Source organism: Megascapheus bottae, chromosome 1, assembly GCF_031878675.1.
Source record: "Megascapheus bottae isolate mThoBot1 chromosome 1, mThoBot2.hap1, whole genome shotgun sequence".
NCBI classification, from domain to species: Eukaryota; Metazoa; Chordata; class Mammalia; order Rodentia; family Geomyidae; genus Megascapheus; species Megascapheus bottae.
The window spans coordinates 83,912,028-83,933,347 of record NC_143509.1 but is presented as its reverse complement, the minus strand read 5'-3'; the positions used below and the strand labels follow the sequence as shown (position 1 = coordinate 83,933,347).

At 35.6% G+C, this 21,320-nt stretch overlaps 1 long non-coding RNA gene across 1 annotated transcript in view; it reads left to right on the top strand.

Moving 5' to 3' along the window:
• The first annotated feature begins 1,003 nt into the window (after positions 1-1,003).
• The window catches only part of LOC150069543 (uncharacterized), a 69,908-nt gene continuing 49,591 nt past the window's right edge, over positions 1,004-21,320 (top strand). The window contains exon 1 of the long non-coding RNA XR_016538055.1: positions 1,004-1,158. This is a non-coding gene — a long non-coding RNA (uncharacterized LOC150069543). The remainder of the gene's footprint in view (positions 1,159-21,320) is intronic.

The following is a 21,320-nucleotide window of genomic DNA, read 5'->3' as shown; positions in this document are numbered from 1 at the left end:
CTGTGAACGCGTCGAGGTGATAGAAATGCCTACACTGCATTGAATAACCTGCCATCCCTTCATGATGTATAAAAAATAATATGAAGTCAATCTTTCCAATGTAGGGCACTGTCTGTACAGGATAAACAATAGTTCTTTCTCTTAAGTAAGCATGGATTGACATCATGCATTGTTTACTTTTAAAGGGTGATTAAAATCTGAAGCGAGGAGGCCAAAGATTGGAACCCCGCTCCCTTCCCACCTGCTCCACACACCTCTGTCCAGAACTGCTTAAAGAGAACTGCTTGGAGTTAGGGAGGAGGCCGTGCTGCCCTGGAAAGCAGTTCCTTCTTACTGTAACCAATTGTATTATTTTGTTAAATATTTCCATAAATATTTAAGAGGTGTACACATGTGTAATATACAAAGGAACAATGTAAAGTAGAATGGCCTGGGGTTTCTCCACTCCTGCCCCAGAGTCATGGGGGGGGGCACCCTTCCCTTTTTGTACATTGATCTCTGTGCCACAACCAAGCTTAACTTAATCTTAAAATTTCAGCATATGTTGCTGTTGCTTAAATATTATATAATTTATCTGCATAATTCTATGCAAATATTGATTATGTAATAGGATTATTTTGTAAAGATTTCTTTGTTTTAAAATATTTTAAATTTGCATCTCACAACCCTGTGGTAGCATGAAATGTTACTGTTAACATTCAAACATCCTATGAATGATAACTGCTTAATGAGCAGATATAAAGAAAGCACGTTAATCCTGGTGGCTTCTCTAGGGGTAGTTGTATGCAGTTCTTCTGTTTGGATGTGTGTGTGTGTGTGTGTACATGTGTGTGTGTGTGCACATGTGTGTGTCCATGTATGGATTTTCTAATATACTGTATTGTTATTATTTATCTTGTTTATTTCTCTTTGCTATCTGTAATCCGTAGTGGGTTCTCATCCGGTCAGGCCAGAGGAGTCAGAATATCTTTATGGCTCTCTGCTAGTGGAGTGGGTACTCCTTTTCTCTGGAAATGGTCCAAGAGAAGCCAGGTTCAACCTCACTGGTTGCCCTCCAAACACTCCATCTTGTGCTTCAGTGAAAATGAGTTTCTTCACATGGATTATTATGCTGGATGTTGGAACCTCAGGGTGTGGAGCTAACTGTCTTCATTGGAGGTAAAGAATTAGGAGCTATGTCTAGTGGAGAGACCTAGTTAGGCTATGAGAATCAGCACACTCTAGAAAACTACGTAGTATCCTGCCATGTATGTGCACGCATGCGCTCATGCACACAGCACCCACGACCCTAATATATGTAGAAAAATCTGTTCATTCATCTTTCACAGTGATAAGCTATGAGATGGTGTTTTGAGTCCCTACAATTTAAATTTCCTCTCCTTAATTGAACAGCTAATTGAGGATTCCTAGGTCAGCTTTCTTCCAGCATGGTGGGTGAAGCAGACTCAGAAGTTCTGAGATTATTTTCACTACATTCATGTTAGGTGCACACTTCTAAATGAATCAAAATAAATCTCTCCATTATCATTATTCTTTCAGTGCATTTCTCTCTTTTTTGACAATCACTAAGATGCTAACTGCTTACACCCTATAGAAGACTGTATATGAAGTCAACTGTTGCCCTGACGATTGGGACTCCTTCACCCAAGACCAGCAAATGTTAGGGAAGCATTGTTCAGGTCCCTCTCCCAATCAGCACCAACAGCCTGTCTGGAAAGAAAGGGATCCCATGCTTGGTGTGTGTGTAACAGCAGCCTAAGCTACAGGGCTCTATCAGCTGCTCCTTCCTGTTCCTCCCTTGTGTCCTCTGTGGACAACTTAATGCCATGTCCCCTCCCATTGCAGTACTACCAGCAGGATCGTGACCTCAGACCCTAAAACTCACCACAAAACTGTAAAGTACTAATTGGAAAACATCTGTGGCTGCCAGGTGTGTGTATGAATAGCCAGGCACCCTAAGTACACCCTACTTGTTCACGTCTTGGTGTCTGACAGCCACACTATCTGACAACCTAACACCAGCTCTGCTCAGAGAATTTGTTTCCTGAGGTGAGCAGAGAGCTTGCAAACTCTGAAGATGGCTTCTTCCCTGTAGCTCTAGCTGCACCTCTGGCTGCTCCTCCCTCACCCCTTTCCTGAGCCTAGCCATATATGGCACATGAGAGTTTGGGCTATGTGCTGGTTTCTGTTGAGTGTAGAACTTTCTTCCTAAGTCACAATGCATGGCCAAGGAAAAACTTGGCTAGTAGAAAATTCTCTCTCTCTCTCTCCCTCTCTCTCTCTCTCCCTCTCTCTCTCTCTCCCTCTCTCTCTCTCTCTCTCTCCCTCTCCCTCTCCCTCTCCCTCTCCCTCTCCCTCTCCCTCTCCCTCTCCCTCTCCCTCCCTCCCTCCCTCCCTCCCTCCCTCCCTCTCTCTCTCTCTCTCTCTCTCTCTCTCTCTCTCTCTCTCTCTCTCTCTCTCTCTCTCTCCCTCTCCCTCTCCCTCTCCCTCTCCCTCTCCCTCTCCCTCTCCCTCTCCCTCTCTCTCTCTCTCTCTCTCTCTCTCTCTCTCTCTCTCTCTCTCTCTCTCTCAAAAATTTTCTCTCCTTTTTCTCTCTCCCTAAAAATTTTATTTTGTATGTCTTGTTTTTTCATTTGGATGTTTTAATTTTTTTAAAAGAGATTTTTGCTGGTATTATAATTTTAATTTTATATTCTACAGTATTTGTCATGCCAGTTTATACCAAAAAATGCAGGGATTTCTTTCTATTGGAAACAAAATTCCAGCTATGTTTTAATTTTGAACAGAATTTTTATTTGTTTAGAGTGATTACTAATGTTAAATAGTTCAGAGTATATAACATTTACATTAAGGTCTCATTATAGGTATTAGTGTAAGGAATTTAAAGGAAATATTCAAACTGGGTGTCATTGTTGTAGTGTACATAGTAGTCATCAAGTCTTTTGACAAAAGTATATTTTTAAATGGTTTATATGTGATGATTCCATAATGTCTGCAATCTTGCTGGGACATGAGTGGGGACACTATTCTATTGTAAATGATAACAAAGAAATAAAAATGCTGAACAGTGTTAAGAGAGTAAGAGCAAGCAGCCACATGTGATTGCGAAATGTTTATAGTTACCATTTGTGACCTAGTGTAGGTCTCCTTTTAACCCTGCAAGGTGACAATGTACAAACTCTCCAAATATCAATGTTCAAACACTGATAGAAATTATAACATGAATAAAAATTAACTTGTTAGTTAAAAAATCACTGTATTGGTGAATCAGATGATACTGTTAAAGCATTTTTTTAATTTCTGGTATAATTACAAGCTCAAAGAATAATGACTATCCCCAAGTAGTATATGTATATAGAATTGAAATTCCAGGCTTTCCAAAATAATACTATTATTCTGTGGCTCCTTATTATTATTTTTGATTCTTCAAATGTATTGTGGTATAGTCAGTGGCAATAAATGTGGAACCCACATTTTTAATCCAGATAAGCCTTCTGAAGATATATATGAATACTGATTTATAGAAGACAGAACTTTTAATTTTCAAATGAATTATTTATAAATATATAAAGGAAATCAAAGCACTATGTAGATGTATAATTCTACTATGTGAAACATAAAAAAAATGCTCAAGGAGGGCCCGGAGTTTGGCCTAGTGGTAGAGTGCTTGCCTAGCATGCACAAAGACCCGGATTCGATTCCCTGGTACCACATACATAGAAAAAAGCCAGAAGTGGTGCTGTGGTACAAGTGGTAGAGCTCTAGACTTGAAAAAACCCAAGGATAGTGATCAGGCCCTAAGACCAAGCCCCGGACTGCCAAAAAAAAATGCTCAAAGAAAACAAAATAGAGCATCCACATGCCAGATTCAAAAGCCAGATTATTGACAGGAATGCAATTATGGCTCAAGAAATCTTGCATCCAATTATAAAACACCAGATATACGTGAATATATATATATATATATATATATATTGAGTGTGTGTGTATGTGTGTGTGTGTGTAAATTGTGTTTCAGTTTGGAGAATTCAGTGTTAAGAATTCATACACAAATACTGAGCACTGGAAAATATAATGTCTTGATCCTCCACAGGACTGAGTGTGTGTGGTGCTCACCACTCCTATTTAACATGTCAGAGATCTATCCCCCCTTGTAGATGTAAGGAAGTAATTAAGATTAAATGAGATCTGAGGAATTAAACTCCAATCCAATAGTATTAATATTGTCATAAGAGGAGACACCTAAACACTGAGTGCATTTTCCTCTCGGTCTGTCTTTGTTTCTGTCAGCACTGCAGCTTGTTTTTTTTTTTCTCTCTCGCTGTCACACAAACACACAGACACACACACACACACACACACACACACACACGTACATGCACAAAATGCTACATACATGCCTTAAACACAAACACAAAGTAGTGTGAATGTACAGACAGAAAGTGGTTATCTGCAAGTCAGGAAAATAAAATCACCAGAGTCAAATACATGATCTTTAACTTCTAGGCTTTATCACTAGAAAAAAAAATACATTTCTTCTTATTTATGAGTTATTTGCTATTTAGGCTACTGTAATGTACCAACAAAAGTACATTAGAGAGACTGGAGTTTTAATAATATGATTTTGATATTTCAAACTAATGCTTCTTTCATAATGTTCACTAAAAACACATTCAGTATATATATATATATTATATTTGATCAGTGCATTTATAAGAGAGAAATTAAATTATGGTGTCACCTTAAATGTGCTTTATGTTTAAAGGTTCAAATTTCCTTATTAGAAAACAAAAGAAAAGCTATACAACTTGTGGGTGGGAAGGTAGAGGAAAAACTGGGAGAGAGCAAGGGAAGGTTTGACATTGTTCAAAAGAAAATGTACTGTTTGTCTAATTTATGTAACTGTTTCCTTTCTGATTAGTAAACATTTTTAATAAAAGTTAGTATAGGGGCCGGGAGTTTGGCCTAGTGGTAGAGTGCTTGCTAGCGTGCATGAAGGTTCGATTCCTCAGTACCACATACATAGAAAAAAGCTGGAAGTGGTGCTAAAACTCAAGTAGTAGAGCTCTAGCATTAAGAAAGTCCAAGAACAGTGTTCAGGCCCTGAGCTCAAGCCCAGGACTGGCAAAAAAAAAATTAATATAAAATTTATAGTTTCTCTCATGTTTTAGCAATGTTTACATTCTATTTCTTTATTTTGAAGCATAACATATGTAGCCAACAACTACAGAGTATGATACTTTCTTCAACAATTGGACAATTGCATTATTAATCTTTAACTGCTTACACAGAACAGTGTAACACATCAGAAATTTTTTCACGTCAGTATAGCTAGGCAGGAAGCCAGCTCACAGTGAAGTAAATAGACCCACACAGAAGGACTGAAGTAATACAGAAAAAAGGAAAAATAACTTGTTTTTCATGCTTCGTTTGCCATTTTCCTGAAATTATGGCTTTAGATCTTATATTTTATACCTGTAATGAGATAGGCTATTGTTCGTTTGATAAATATTTTCTGGTGTTTATTTGTTGAGTATTATTTATTTAACATCCTGAATAAACGAAATTAATAAATTAGTTTTGGACATTGTCTTTTTGGAAGTGAAGCCAGAGTGGATTAGAACATTTAAGAATCTTTTGGTTCAATGAAAGCTCCCGAATGCAACATATCACCTTATGAGTCACTTTGTAATTTTAAACATCCTGTCAGGTACTTTAGATTTCCAAACCAATGAATTGATTACCTATATTGATGTATACTATTTTTCTTTACATTACCACCTTTATTTGGGGTTTTTACTGGCTTTTTATCTCAGATGCACTATTTCAAAATACTATTCCTTTTAATAGTTTTGTTTGTTAACTATATCACAATTTTACACTGTAGCGAAGCACCTGTCCATTGAAAGTTTGCAGAAGTGCACAGAACAGCAATGAGATGGGATCAACTTTTAACATATTTTGGTAAATCAGAAGATACCAGCCACTGTGATCTGCTGGGGTGAAGTTCAATGGCTGTTCTTTTAGTGCAGAGAGGCTGATGTTTCAAAGGAATTTGTCTGCTAGTTCAACTGTCTGTGTCAAATACATCAGTCATATGTGTAATATAGAAATGAGTGTCTAGTTAAGATTCTGAATAATTTCACAGATACCTGTATAGAAATACAATAAAATAAATGTTCTTACAGCCCAGACATTTTCCCCATTGCTATGTTTAAAAATAGAGTGATAGGTACATGTTTAAAGGTACAGAAGCTAATTGTTTTTTAGAAAGACAGACCTATCCTATCTTTAGTCCACAAACTGACAGTGATAAATAATTTTAGGCATCTAAGTTTTTAGAATAAGGATATATAGTACATTCAAGTGTTTTTGTTTTAAAGTTTTTCAGAAGGTATAGTAATTAATACAGAAAGTTTAAATGACAGTACTTTGAACTACAAGATAGGTACGTACACTAATGGTTCAACCATGATTTATATGATATGAGTTAATATTTGCTACACAGTTATTAGCTGTCTTTAAGACACTCCAATGGCTTTTACTATTTCTATTTACCACTTAGGAGTTAATAAAAAAACATGATATCTCAAACTCAAGATTGTTTTGTCACTCAAAACTTTAATGTATGCTGGGTGCAGTGGCTCATGCCTATACTGCTAGCTACTCAGGAGGCTGAGGTATGAGGGTCAATGTTCATAGCCAGCCTGGGCATAAAAGGACCTGAGACTCTTCAATTAACCTCTAGAAAATGGTGAGTAGGGCTTGGCTCAAGTGTAGGGTGGTAGCCTTGAGCTGAAGAGCTCAGGAACAGCACCCAGGCCCATATATATGTATGTGTATATGTTGGGAGCCAGAGTAGAATCAAATTGTACCTTGATTTGCATCAGACCATGGCTTTATTGTCTTATTGTTTTATGACCTTATTCTGTTTAAATTACCTGAGATTTACCATATGAATGTAACAGTTGGAAGTTCCCTGGTTTCAAGAAGGGATATAAGCTGGAGTTGACAATAAACGAGGCAGTCTTTACTTGGGCTGCAGACATCCCGGACCCGGTGTGTCTATCTCTCTTCTATTTTTTCCTAGTCCTTGCCCCCTATTTCAGCAACCCCAATCTGCGAACCCTGATTTGCTGCCGGCTGGCCCCGGCATGTATATATATGAAAAAATAATAAAGGGAAACATACTAATAAGCACAACAGGAAGTTAGCTATACTCAATGCTGTAACTGAAATTTTATTTAAATTACTGGAGAAAAAATATATTGAAAGAGTATTCTTTTTTTATGCTTGTCAACCTAAGCCTACCTTACAAAAGGAAGTTGACCCAGTGACTTACTTAGCTATGAATATGGAGCTCAGGTTTGGGAAAGATCTTATTTAGAAGATTATGGGAAACCTTTTGGCTTCCTGTGAGTTGATAACAAAAAAGCCTGACAACTCAACACTTAAAGCTAACATGGAATTTGAGCAGGGAGGAAAGGCACAGAAGTGACACTAGAAGGGCAGCTATGGAATGAACCACAAGATACAGTCCAGCAGCCAAGCAATGGGTAACTTCTCAATCTCTGTTGAGATTGTTATTATTCATTGGCCAGAAGGGTAGATGGTCATGCCAGCTCTAGAACATGGTGAAGGTTCCAGTATGGAAAAAAGTATCAGTAAATCAATTCTTAGACTCAGCATTGAAATAATCACCATGTTGTGACCATGAATATATTCACATCATATATTCCTTTCACAGAATCTGTGTGCTCCTTAAAGCCTAAGCCAGGGCTGTACTTCACAGTGAGGCCACAAAAGATATGTGTTTTCAAAAAAAAATACTGTTACGTTTCTAGGGATGTATTAATAATACCAGTGCAAAAAGCTGGTAAGCTGATATCTGTAAAGGATTAAATAGAGTTAAGCCAACTTCATGTATTCCTCAGGAATACTGAAGTTAAGAGAATTGTTAGAGTGTATTGTTAATTATGTCTGCACCTGAACACCATGCTTTCTCAGGAACCAGGGGTGAGGTGGCACACAAACACCTGGATGGTTGTCTTGCTGTCTTGGACTTCGCTATACATTTGTTCCAATAAGCAGTTGGTTATTGGAAGACTAAATAACTTTAGTTGTGTTATTTTAGCCTAGTGATGCACTAATACTATTTTTAGAAATCTCTTAGTCTAATCTTGAGTGAAAATGAATGTATTTTTGAGACATTCATCACACTATTTCAGAATCATACTGTGTTTAAGCATTCCCTATTTTCCAACACTGTCAAGTTTTATAATCTTCCACAATTCTAGGTAGGTCAAGTTAAGTTGGCATTATGACCAGCACTTACTTGTCAGAATATTTTGTCTCTTCTTATCCTTTATGGATAATTGAAACATGTTCATTTGTTCCATGTTAAAACAAAAATGCTTGTTGGGTTGTACCTTAAACTGTATTTATTAGTTTAATAGTTACTTAACAAACTAATATTTGATCAGAGTGCTGGTTAGAAAGTAGCTGATAGAGTAATGAAGAGCAGGAGACTCAATTTTGAAATTAATCTTTTTCTACTCCTGAGCCTTAATGTACCTAAAGACAAAAATCAGATGCCAGTAACAGCAGTAATGTTTGGAAGAAGTAAAACTATATAATTGCCTAATTAACCAACATATACATATACATATAATGTAAGTTTTTGGCTGATAGGACATGATTCCTATTGTATTTGTGGCTTTTTTGTTATGTTTGTGTGGTGATAGTCATGATTTAACAGAGAAAAATAAATGCATCGCTCTTGCAAATCAATTTGAAGCCATATTTAAAGATGTTATCTAATGTGCTGCCAGAGTATTAAAAATTTCATTATTCTGACACCTAAAGTGTTCTGGCAGGAAATAAAATTCTAACAGCTTTTCTCCAATAATTTCTTGACAGAATATAACATTATACAAATAACCAGTCCTGCCAAATATCATTAAGGAAACGGTATTCAAATAATATTTCTACTTATGTAACTATTCAGATATAAAACAAGTTTTAGTAGTCATTAGGGATTTAACTGAGTAATGAACAGTAAATCTTCACAGTACTTCTGCATCAGCATAGTTATAACTTCACTGTTTAAAACACCGCCATCCACTTTAATTCTGATTAATTTATTATATGTTGTATTGCCCACTATTATATTTATTGTCTTCAATAAACTTTGTATCATATATTACTTAGACCAAAGTTTTTCTTTGTAATTCATTGGCTTTATAGTAATGAAGGAAGCTGATGGTTGATAAACAAAAGCAAGTATATACCATTTGTTTGGTAATTTGCTTTATTTTTCTAGCTAGAGCCAGATGGCTCATGGATTTTCATTCAAGCCAGCTTCTTTCTTTTCTAATTTCATATGAAAGATACATCTTCAATGATACCTAAGAAAGATTAACTCAGAACATATTTTGAATATTTACAATTTGATAAGCCAAAGACATAAATGAAGTGTTGACTATTTCAATGAAGCAGCTTAGTAAAATTTACATAGGAAGATAGAATACTGGTTAATTGGAAGCATTTCTCAAATACTCTTGTGGCTAAAATTCCATCAGCATCTCTCTGGCCTTTGGCCTTCACCTTATCCTCCTATAAAGACTTACATATTCTTTATTCTTTATTTTTGCCAGTATTGGCTTGTACTCAGGGCCTGAGCACTGTCCTTGGGCTTTCTCAAGGCTAGAGTTCTACCACTTGAGTCACAGCACCTTCTTCTATGTATGTGGTACCAGGGAATTGAACCCAGGTCTTTGTGCATGCTAGGCAAGCACTCCACCACTAGTCCAAACTCCCAGCCAAGGACTTACATACATTTTATTACAGAAAAATCAAATACCTCTCCTTCTCTCCTTTCTCTCTGTCTCTGTCTCTGTCTCTGTCTCTGTCTCTGTCTCTCTCTCTCTCTCTCTCTCTCTCTCTCTCTCTCGCTCTCTCTCTCTCTCTCTCTCGCTCTCTCTCTCTCTCTCTCTCTCTCACTGTCTTCCAATGTATACACAAACACACCCCACACACTCCACAAGATTTTGTCTTCTCCAAGCTTTAAGAAGTAGTTTCCTTAAAATGCTGGGAATGAATAATACTCCTTACACTCTCCATGTACTCTGGTTCCTTCATCCCAAAGCTCTGTTTGCTTTACAATCACTTTCTAATCCTTAAGTCAGCTGTTACTTTTACTTAGCTAACGTTTCATCTTCATTTCCACTGACACTAGTCTCATCGAATTTTTATCTCCTCATTCCAGAATTATGACATTTTTCATCAGCTCTGAAGATCAGCATTATTAAATCAGATTCCTCATTATGTTAGAGAAATATGAGGCACTTTGAATGACATTATCAATATGCTAACCCCCTAAATTGTGAGAATTGAACTGAAACCAACAAAAATAAATCTTATCAGGAGTATTTTTTTTAATAAATGGTACATGTAATTCTAATAGTGGTAATAATTCTATATTACACAGATTAAACACATCTGTCAAGAAAAAAACAACTAGGTATAGGAATAGTGATGATGTACATATGTGATATAAATGCAGTAGATTCATTTGTCTGAGGAACAAGATTGTGAATGGAAACATTTGGGAGGCAAGATTTTACAGATGTACACTGAAAAATACTGAGTCTTGAATGCCAGACAGAATATGTTTTACAGAATTTCAGTTGACACTGGTAGCAACGTGTGTGTGTGTGTGTGTGTGTGTGTGTGTGTGTGTGTGAAATAATTCGATAGATCTAATCTTGGGCTACAGAAAGGGTCTTATTATTTTTTTTTTGTTTCTGTTCTGGATACTATTGAAAATTAAGTTGCATATTGGGAGCTGGTGGCTCACAGCTGTACTCATAGATACTAAATCTGCTTAGATTTGAGAATTTGGTACAAAATCGGCCTAGTAAGAAAAGTCCAATGAGAATTTATTTCCAGGCAGTCACCAAAAAGTCAGAAATGGAGTTTTGATTCAAATAGCAGAGCACTAGCCTTGAGCAGAAAAGCTCTGGGACAAAATCTCTGCTCAATTCCCATTTACAGTTGGGTAGCATATGAATGTAATCAGATTCATAAGCTTTAAGTAATACCTTCCCAAATATGTGTGAGCACCATGGAAAACTTACTTTTCCTAGAGGAGAACTCCAAGCAAAACAAAGGCTATGACTTAGCTAGTTCTGTTGCTTTGTCAAATGAATAAATATTAGTTATAGCTAAAAAGAAAAAAAAACAAGAAAACTCTAGGATGCTATCCATGCCCTGAGTATACATGTACACTTGTGTACACAGACACACACAGACAACACACACACACACACACACATGCACACACGCACGCACACACACACACAAGTTTGTGTGGCAGTTTCTCTTCCACCAAAGACACTGATTATTGAGCTGGCTCTAATGTCTCAATTTATATTTGTTTTTCTTTGGGGTTGGTAGTCATGGGGCTTCAACTATGGGCATGGGCACTACCCTTGAGCTCTTCAGCTCAAGGTTACTGCTCTAGCCTTTGAGCCACAGTGCCACTTCCAGTTTTCTACTGATTAATTGGAGATTAGCATCTCACGGATATTAGTGCCCAGGCTGACTTTGAACCTCGATCTTCAGATCTCAGCCGCCTGAGTAGCTAGGATTATAGGCTTAAGCCACTGCACCCAGCTTCAATTTATATTCTTTAATTAGCCAAAAATGTTTCTGGATACACTGTATTGATTTTTCTAAAATAATATTTAATTTCTATAGTCAAGGTATGATGAAGCATATATTTTCATAGTGGTACTTTACAATAGTCACTGGCATTACAGCTATTTTTATCCTATAGTATCTCTCTTCTAAGAGGACAAAGAGCTCAGCTCACCATTAGTAACACTAAACACTGAGGACAATGAAGGATTTGATAGTAATAAACTATGGAAGATATAGTTCACATGAAAAAAAAAATTACAGTCCTTAAAGGATTGCAAGGGGAAATAAGGAGTTAGCTATTAGCAATTCAAAAGGAGCTTTCTATTATACAAATCTTTATATGTAGGTTAATTGCTTGCCAAGATTTCCTTTTAGATCAAAGATAAAGTATGCAAGATCAATGCCATACAATGAAATGTCATTATTTTTGACTACCTAAAATCCTTCAGAGTGCTTTTTGTACTAGTTCTATTCCAAGAGAAACTCCTTAATAGTTTTTTTGTCTTCTTTCCTTTTCTTTTTTCTTCTCCTTTTACCACTCCTCATCCTCAGCAAACTTTTAAGATTGAGACATAGTAGTAACAGAAATCAGAAATATTTTCTATGTCATAAAATGTCAATAAATGATTTTATGTTTTTTTCCTAATTGACCTAAAAATGAACAGTTAAAAACTATATAATAAAATAATACCAGAACCAGAAGTTGAACTTAGTGGTGATGGTTAATTTAAGGATAATTGATCAAAATTCTTGCAATTATTTCATCCCTCTCCTACCCCCCCTTTCATCAGTTCAGCTTTTCTTTAGGTGCTAACAAGTATGTTTTTCATTTTCACTATTTCTTAACTTTCTGGAAAGTTAAATTGTTCCATTCAATTTTATCCTACAACAAATCTTGGTCAAAAAAAAGTAAAACAAAACACCCCCAAAGCATAAAAGAAACACTAAAATGACAAAACAAAATAAACAGACTGTCTGAGAGTCTTTATGACCCCTTCAAATTTCCGCTGTCAATTTATCTTTGTCTCACTTGGCACTCACACTTATAGTTTCCCTGGCTTTTATTTGTTAAATTTCACTGTCATCATGAAGACTATCAAGTCAGTTGCCATCTTTTTTTTTTTTTTTTTCCAGTCCTAGGCTTGAGTTCAGGGCCTGAGCACTGTCCTTGGACTTTCTGAAAGCTAGAGCTCTACCACTTGAGCCTCGGCACCATTTCCGGCTTTTTTCTTTGGTACTGAGGAATCGAACCCAGGACTTCGTGCATGCGAGGGAAGCACTCTACCATTATGCCAAACTCCCGGCCCCAGTTGACATCTTTTAACTAAATAGGTTTGGTACTGTGACTTAAAATGTAAATAGGTAGTAGTAAATATTTTTTTTGGGGGGTGGGGGGCCTTGAACTCTGGGCCTGGGAGCAGTCCTTGAGCTCTTCAGCTCACGGCTGGCTATTCAACCATTTTGAGACACAGTGCCATTTCTGGTTTTCCGGTTTAACTGGACTTTCATGCCAGGCTGGCCTTGAACAATGTTCATCAGATCTCTGTGTTCTGAGTAGCTAGGATTACAGATGAGAGCCTCTGGCACCTACCTCAAAGTTTTCTTTTTTTAATAAGACAATAGTATAAAGTAATAATTTGTTCCATACACCTATCTTATGTATTTACTTAGGTGGTTAGTAAATAACTATTGATTGGTCTTAGAGACAATTTTACTCTAGTTCATAACAGATGGTCTGGGTATTTTATATGTTGTAGAGAAAAAAAAAACATCTTTTCCATTAAAAAATAAGCTATCAAAAACAAAGAGAAAACTATACCAAAATGAAAAATTTAGTACATTAATTTCAAATATAACAAAATACCTTCTTAGTATTTAACTGTCAATATTATATTGTATGACAACTTCTGTGTATTATTTATCAGTTTTGCTAAACTGGAGTTTGGAGTAGAACTTCTACTTTTTGTGTTCTCCATATAAATAAAAAAGTCAGTGATTAAAATTATTTTCTGGAAATTCATGCCTTAAAATACAAAGGAAACTAAACATAATGTACATAGTAATTCAAATGTAAGTAGAGATGGATGAAATAACAACTTATCATTCATCTTTAAGATGTTTATGCCAAACTAAAAATGGTAATTATAAAAGGAAAACCAAGAAATTACTATATAAGGAAGGACAATGCACATGAGATAGTCCAATCAGAAGCTTAACAGAGAAATTAAAAAAAAAAACATATGTTGTGTTATGAATTAAATGGGGAATGTTCTGCAAACCAATAAATCTGAGTTTAACTTCTTTTTATTTTTATTTTGGGGGGAGGATCATGGGACGTGAACTTGATCTAGGCATTGTCCTGAGCTTCAGCTCAAGGCCACAGACCTAACCTAGAGGCAAGTTCCACTTCCCATTTTCTAGAGGTTACTTGGAGATAAGAGTCTCAGGTGCTTTTGTGCCTAGGCTGGCTTTGAACCTTGATCCTCAGATCTCAGCCGCCTGAGTAGCTAGGATTACAGGCATGAGCCACCAGGTCCAGTTCTGAGTTTAACTTCTAATGCTTACTTCCAATGCTTACTTGTTGTAGTCTATTTAGCATGTTTAATGATATCAGCTTCTAGATTTTGCATTCATATCTATTTCTATTCAGCTAGTGTGCATTATACATATTTATTAAGGTATTTCTAGTCCCATTTATGATCACATAGAGGTAAACATGGATCTGTTCATAAAAGAATAATTTCTAGATGCTCTAGTGTAAACAGAGATTTATTTAGGATTACAAATTCAAGATGTTTATGACTATGGCACCTGGAATGAAAAGATTTGATGCTGCAGATAAATGCCTGCTAAATAGGATTTACTTTTTTTTTAAATACTCAACATAGGATTTATTTTTTAATAACTCATTATCATCCTGTAATATTACACTACTACACAAAGTATCTTCAGATCTTTAGAAGTTATCATCTCACAAGACCAGCTAATCCTAAAGGCGACATAAAGCTTGCTGGATAAAAATGTGGAACCTGAGACTCTCATACAATAATCAGTCATGACCCTATAAATTCTTGTCTAAACATAGGGCAAAGTGCTAGGCTTCTGTAAGAGAAAGGCTTCAGTAAGTCTTTAGGAATCAATAAGTAAAAGTGACTTTACTAGAAGACTCAGTTTTGCAAAGAAACACATGAACAGATAATAATGTACTTGAGAAGAAAACAAAACTCAGTGGAGATAACGTCCAAAGGCTCAAAGTAGGAATCAATGTCTAAGGAAGAGATTTATACAGGATGGAGAATAATTTAAATGCTCCTTGAAAATTTTAAATTTCAAATGTCCTTTGTAAAATCATTAAAAAGGATCAATTTTAAAATCTGAAATGCTTTTTATTTTCCTTGGAAATTAGTTCACAATTATGGACTCACCTTTATATAGTATTTGAAACATAGGAGATATTAATACAATTGTTCCACAAAATTACAGTAATAAATTTTATCAAATGTTACTTTTTATTTATTTCGTCAGTCATGGGGCTTGAACCTTGGGCCTGAGCACTGCTCCTGACTTATTCAGCTCAAGGCTACCACCCTAACCCCTGAGCCACAGCAACACCTCCAGTTTTCTAGTTGTTTATTTGAGATAAGAGACTCATGGATATTAGTGCTTAGGTTGGCTTTGAACCAGGATCCTCAGATCCTCAGCCTTCTGAGTAGCTAGGATTATAGGTGTGAGCCACCATGTAAAGTCAAATGTTACTTTTATTTGTTTTACCATAGTCTATTGTAATTAGAAACTGAGCTAAAGTATTTGATTTTAATTTAAAAATTATCGTGAACATTCAATTTTACAGTCTTTTCCCCCTAATCTACTCATTTATTTATGTAGATAATTTCTATTTTATCATAAACACAGTGAAATGTAATGGGGAAAAAAAAGAACCAGGAAAGGAATTGTATAGGCATCTGGTTAAAATGGTTAGAGCAGTCCTAAGGTAAACTGTTGGAAAAATTAAAATACTAAGCTGAACTGTTTTCTCTGTTAATGTTTGACATTTTAATAGTTTTTGAGAAAAGACAGGTACATTTTGGTTGGCCATGACCCACTTCTGTCTAGCTTAGCACATACATTCATTTATTTTGCTTAATTTGCAGTTTCTTTCAGCCTACCTGCTTTCTAATAACGGACAGTATTGTGTCCAGTACTCCCCGTAAATTTCATATTGTGCAACTTTAGATCTATCTACGTATATCTTTGGTGATGGTTCTTGTACATTAGAATTTTAAAAAGCATATTTAAATATATATTGCATATTATATAAACATACTCTAAACATAAATATCCTTATGTAGATATAATTACAAATTTTATATTATTTGATAAATAGAAATGTAAAATATTATATTACATATATGTTACAATATACAATTTTGTATGTAACACAACATTTATCATATGTAGTATATATGTAATAATACAATAATACACATATGCAGAAGAAACATATATGTATTATATGTGTTTATAGTTTATATATAATACTGACAATTCTATATTCAAGGATGAAAGAAGAAATAGTAACTATGAAATTACAGAATACAGATTATGTAAACATATTGCAAATTTAGAAACTTCATGAGCACAGAATTCTGGTGTTTTGACTTTGAGCTTTTAATTGATAGGTGAGCACTCTGAATCATGACTGCAGTATATCACATTTTTTGATATAGAAAATATTTTGAGATAAGGTTTCATTTTTTGGCTAGATTGGCATAGACAGTGATCCCCCTCTTTCACACTGTGTTATAGCTAGGATGCCAGGTGCATGCCATCATATCCAACTTTTTCTTTTGAAATGCGATCTCCCAAAATGATTGCCTGGGCTTATCTGGAACTATGATCTTCCTGATCTCTGCCTCTTTAGAAACTGAAATTGCAGGATTTAGGACAAATGAAAAGTTTTGTGTACTTTCAGAAAGATAACTTTACAGAGGAGGACCAAAAAACATAAAAACAACTGTAGTTAAAGCTTGAAACTTTCTTCTTCAAATTCTTTGTTATATATGATGCTTGTTGTAAACTATTAATAAAAAAAGAATATTTTAAGTAAAGTTGTGGATTCCACATTGGTAAAGGGAGCCACAATATGGAAATTACCAAAAGTAGGATAGAAAATAAGCATGAAAATGTAGATAAATACATTTGGATTTCTTTTAGTGATAAAATCCAAAACACAAAACAGGACTTGATCCTAGGGCACAAAGCAGGCAACAGATGTCTTTGAATACCTAGGTGGAGCTCTCAATTTCCTTTATCAGCACATTGCAGGAGGCTAACGATTAAAAGAAATAAAGGTCCAAGTAAAGATCTATGGTAGTAATTAATTTATTGTTTGTGTGGGTCATACAAAAGTAGTTTGTCTGCTGGTTGATCTGGGCTCAGAGAAAACAATGTGGTAGTAATGAGAGTCTTAAGGACAAAAGAACACTAGATTTTTCATAGCAGTGGAAAAGAGATTATCATAGACATTTAGTTACAGAAGTGATGTAGCTATGTTTTGTTTCATATGAAGCATTTTGGTTTTGTGGTGAGGAATTGGTTAAGAATCCAATTATTGGATTAGAATAATAATGAGAGGTAAAGAAGTGAATTAATTTACAAAGTAATTTAGAGAGATTCTAACAGTATATACTGTGGTAGAAGAGGATAAAAAGCAAGATTCACTTAAAAAAAACTAATTATCTTATGTTTAAAATTTAAGCCACGGGGCTTTTGGAAATGTTAATTTCCTAATGCTGGGAAGGGAAAAAAGGGAAGGAAGGGAATGGGGGTGGGAGAAGAAAGACGCAGAAATGGAGTTACTAAATAGATTTATTAACACATAGACATCATTTATAAGGAAGTTACTAAATGGGATTATTCAAAGAAAGGGTAAAGACAAGAAGCAATAAGCTCCAAGCTCAGAGTGTATACTAATGTTTAAAGGCTTGGACAAAAGAGAAGAAGTATAAAAGAGATACTAATCGTAGCAGTAGGATGAAAACTTGGTAGGTCTGAGAAAGGTGTGTGGTGGCTCACTCTGTAAACCTTAGACTCTGAGGTAGAGGAAGAAAGATTGCAAATTTAAGTCAGTTTGGGCTACTATATACATAGAATTATTTTTTAATGTATAGTTTATTTTATATATTTAATTTCCATCTTCTCCAAACAGTGCTTCAGACTTGGTTCAGAAAAGGCATTGTGATTAGACAAAATCCATAATCAAATGTAAATAAAGTTTCCGAAAGACAAGGCAGGCATCACCAATGGCTAAATTTGTACTGGAATTACTAAAAATGCCGAGCTGATATGTCTAGATATGAAGACACAATGATGAAAGTGTATTTGTTATTCATCACATAAGGAGCTGATCCTCTAAAAAAGTCAGAGATGTAATGAAAGAATGAATATCCCAACACCTTGTTATACACCTGCTGAAGACCTGGGCTGTTCCTTAAACAACTACTATAACTGTAAAGAAAATGGAAGGAATGGTAAAGGAATAAGCCAGATTCGATAGTCAACTGGTGAGGACTGTTTATGAGGAACAGCGAGGGGCCTAAACCTTCCCGCGGGACTGGTGGTTGTGCTAGGACTGGATTTGTGGGTAGGCTTATATAGGCCTTAACAGGGAAGCAAAAATAAAAAATGGGTGATGATCTCCTGGGGGGTCTGCCAGGGTGGTGTCTTTGGCCAGGCCCACAGAGGAATGTTGCACTTTGGGTGTGAGTGTCATTGTCCCCTGGGGACTAAGGTTGCCTGTGGATAAATACCTGAGCATGCACCTGGTGCTTTGCTTGACCTTGAGGACTAAGACAGGATCCAATCCTTCATATTCCACCTTTAGGTACATAAAAAGATTGGACCTAGAGCGAAGAGGCAGATCCTTCATTAATCAGTCCAACAACCACATCACGTGCATCAGAGAAAATATTTTCCATGGCCAGTACTGTACTAGGAGAATAATGTTTGAAAACAAATTCTACTACACAGGAGTCAGTATTATTTCACAACAATGTATTGATGATGCTTCTGATTAATATCTGCAAAAATACACTTCTCCATGACTAAGTCAAAAGAATTTCTCCTGTGAGAACTCAGATTCTGGAACTCATTTCACTAGCCAATTTATATTCTTATGTAGTTTCCCTGGAGTACAATGAAAGGCCCTATGGGATTTTTTTCTTTTTCTTTTTCCTCATATGGAGAAAAACCTACCATTCAACAAAACAATGAGCAATCTAAGCAAGAAATTTCAGATTACACAATTAAAGTTAGAACTGGAAAAAACATTACTGATTGCTTCTCCTCAACTACTTGTTTTAAAAACAAGAATATTGAGACATCGTAATATTAAATGACCTTGTGCAAAGTCACAAATCACGGGCACCCGTCAGCATCAGGCCTAACTTAGTCAAGTCTGAAAAGTGTCTTCCTTTCCCTTTGAAACATAATCCACTCTACTCTTCCAAATGTACTGTTTCTCTTTCCTTCCTTTTCAATGTCCAGCTAGGATAAATCACTTAAGACCTTTCTTCTTTATCCAGGACTTGTCAAATCCCTGCCACAGGGAGCCTGTCTTCCACACTTGCTCCATATATCATTTGTCATAGTTGGAATTAATATGCTTTTTCAATACCATTGGGCCTACTTGATATAGTAAATTTGAAGTTTAGGAATACTGGTGTAGAACACTGTAGTATTTATTCTTTGAAGTTTGCATGGGTGTTCAAGGGATATGAATTTTTATAAGCATCTACTATGGAGGTTACAGTTCTTTAATAACTCAAAGGAATTGGGAAAATGTTGAGCCCAGGTTTTTAGTCACTATGTGTTGGCTATTCTTTAAAGCTAAAAAGTAGTCAAAACTCTGTGTGTAAAAACAACATGAGAGGCCTTGGATTTAACTCCCATGTACTACAAAAGTTACTACCCAGGCCTGGTGTGATGGCTCCTGCCTGTAATCCTAGCTACTCAGGTGGCTGAGATCTGAGGATTAAGGTTCAAAGCCAGCCTGGGCACAAAAGGACCTGAGACTCTCATCACCAATTAACTACTACAAAATGGGAAATGGAACTTGCCTCTAGGGTAGGTCTGTAGCCTTGAGCTGAAGAGCTCAGGACAACGCCCAGGAGGAGTTTAAGTCCCATGAACAAAAAACAAAACAAAACAAAACTATAAAAAAAAAATTACTACCCAGATACTACCAAACATTTTTAAAAAAAAGAAAATAGTACAGTTTCAATTTAGATTTCTTGCTGACAGTGGCCAATTGTGGAAAATTATGCAGTAACTTTCCTTTAGGTTTTACTTCTGAAAAAAATGACAAACAGTACCCACTACTATCCAGGACTATTTGATAATTTCATTACGCCAACATATAAGATGCTTAGACAAAAACTGAGCTAACAGCTAAAACAAAAATTTCAAGTAGGTTATTATCATGCAGAGTGGACATGATTCAGCTTCTCAATTGTTTGGTTATTCTGGTATAATGTAGATTTGCTTGTCCTTCTACAATTACTCTTGCAAAGGTCACTCCTGACTAGATAAAAAAAAAAAAATCCCACAAACTCATTTGCAGTTCCATGCTTCCCAAATGCCAGATCACTTGACACTCTGTGGTCAGAGGTAAAGATTCCTTTTGGGGAATGACCTTTTTGTTTGTTTGTTTATGTTTTCTTTAGAAAATAATATCCTCACTTGGCCAAAAACTTTGAGGTGTTTACTTTTAGTATTGTAATTTGAAATATATAGACCTAACTATAAACTGTTGAAAATTTGCATTTTAAGGAATTTGATTAGAAGACTGAAGTCATTAGAAGTCCTGCAACAAACATGCCATAGATTATCCGTTGTAAAATGCCAATGGCTTCCCAGACTGGTGTGAAAGATAATTAATGATATTTGCATGGGGAAATTGATATCTGACTACAATTTCATCTTCATGAGTAAAAGAGTTCCTTTTTACTTTTAGGAGCTTCCTGGTACAGATGCTAGATAATGATTATTTTAATCATATTAGACCTTGAATCTACTTGCCTGCCATCAGCAGGATTTTGATATTCTTCTCTATCTTCCAGACTAAAGTTGTTCTATCAAGAGTTAATTTAAAATTTGTCAAAACAATGTAATTCTGATTATTCTATCTTTCACATGGCCACTAAACCTATCTTTCTAAAAATGAAAATGTTCTTATTACTTCCTTTCAAAGTGATTTTCACTCTATCTTGCAGTTCCCTTCAACATAAAGACAATAAATATCATCTGCAAACAGTATTGTTCATTCTATTCTCTACCACAATTCACCCTAAAACCATTGGTCTTATATGAAATATGTGGTTTTATATTAGAAACTATAAGAGGTAGACATGGAATATTTCTTTTAATGTTAATACTAGTAGAATAAATGTTGCAGTAAATTTTGAGAGACTGGTAAACATATCAAAGAACACAATACATTTTCTTGTCTGCCTCAGATAAAACTAATGTGATATTAAAATTGATAAACCAAAAACATGACTTTTTCTTTCCCCTTTCCCTTCCTCTTCCTCCTCCTCCTTCTCCTCCTCCTCCTTCTC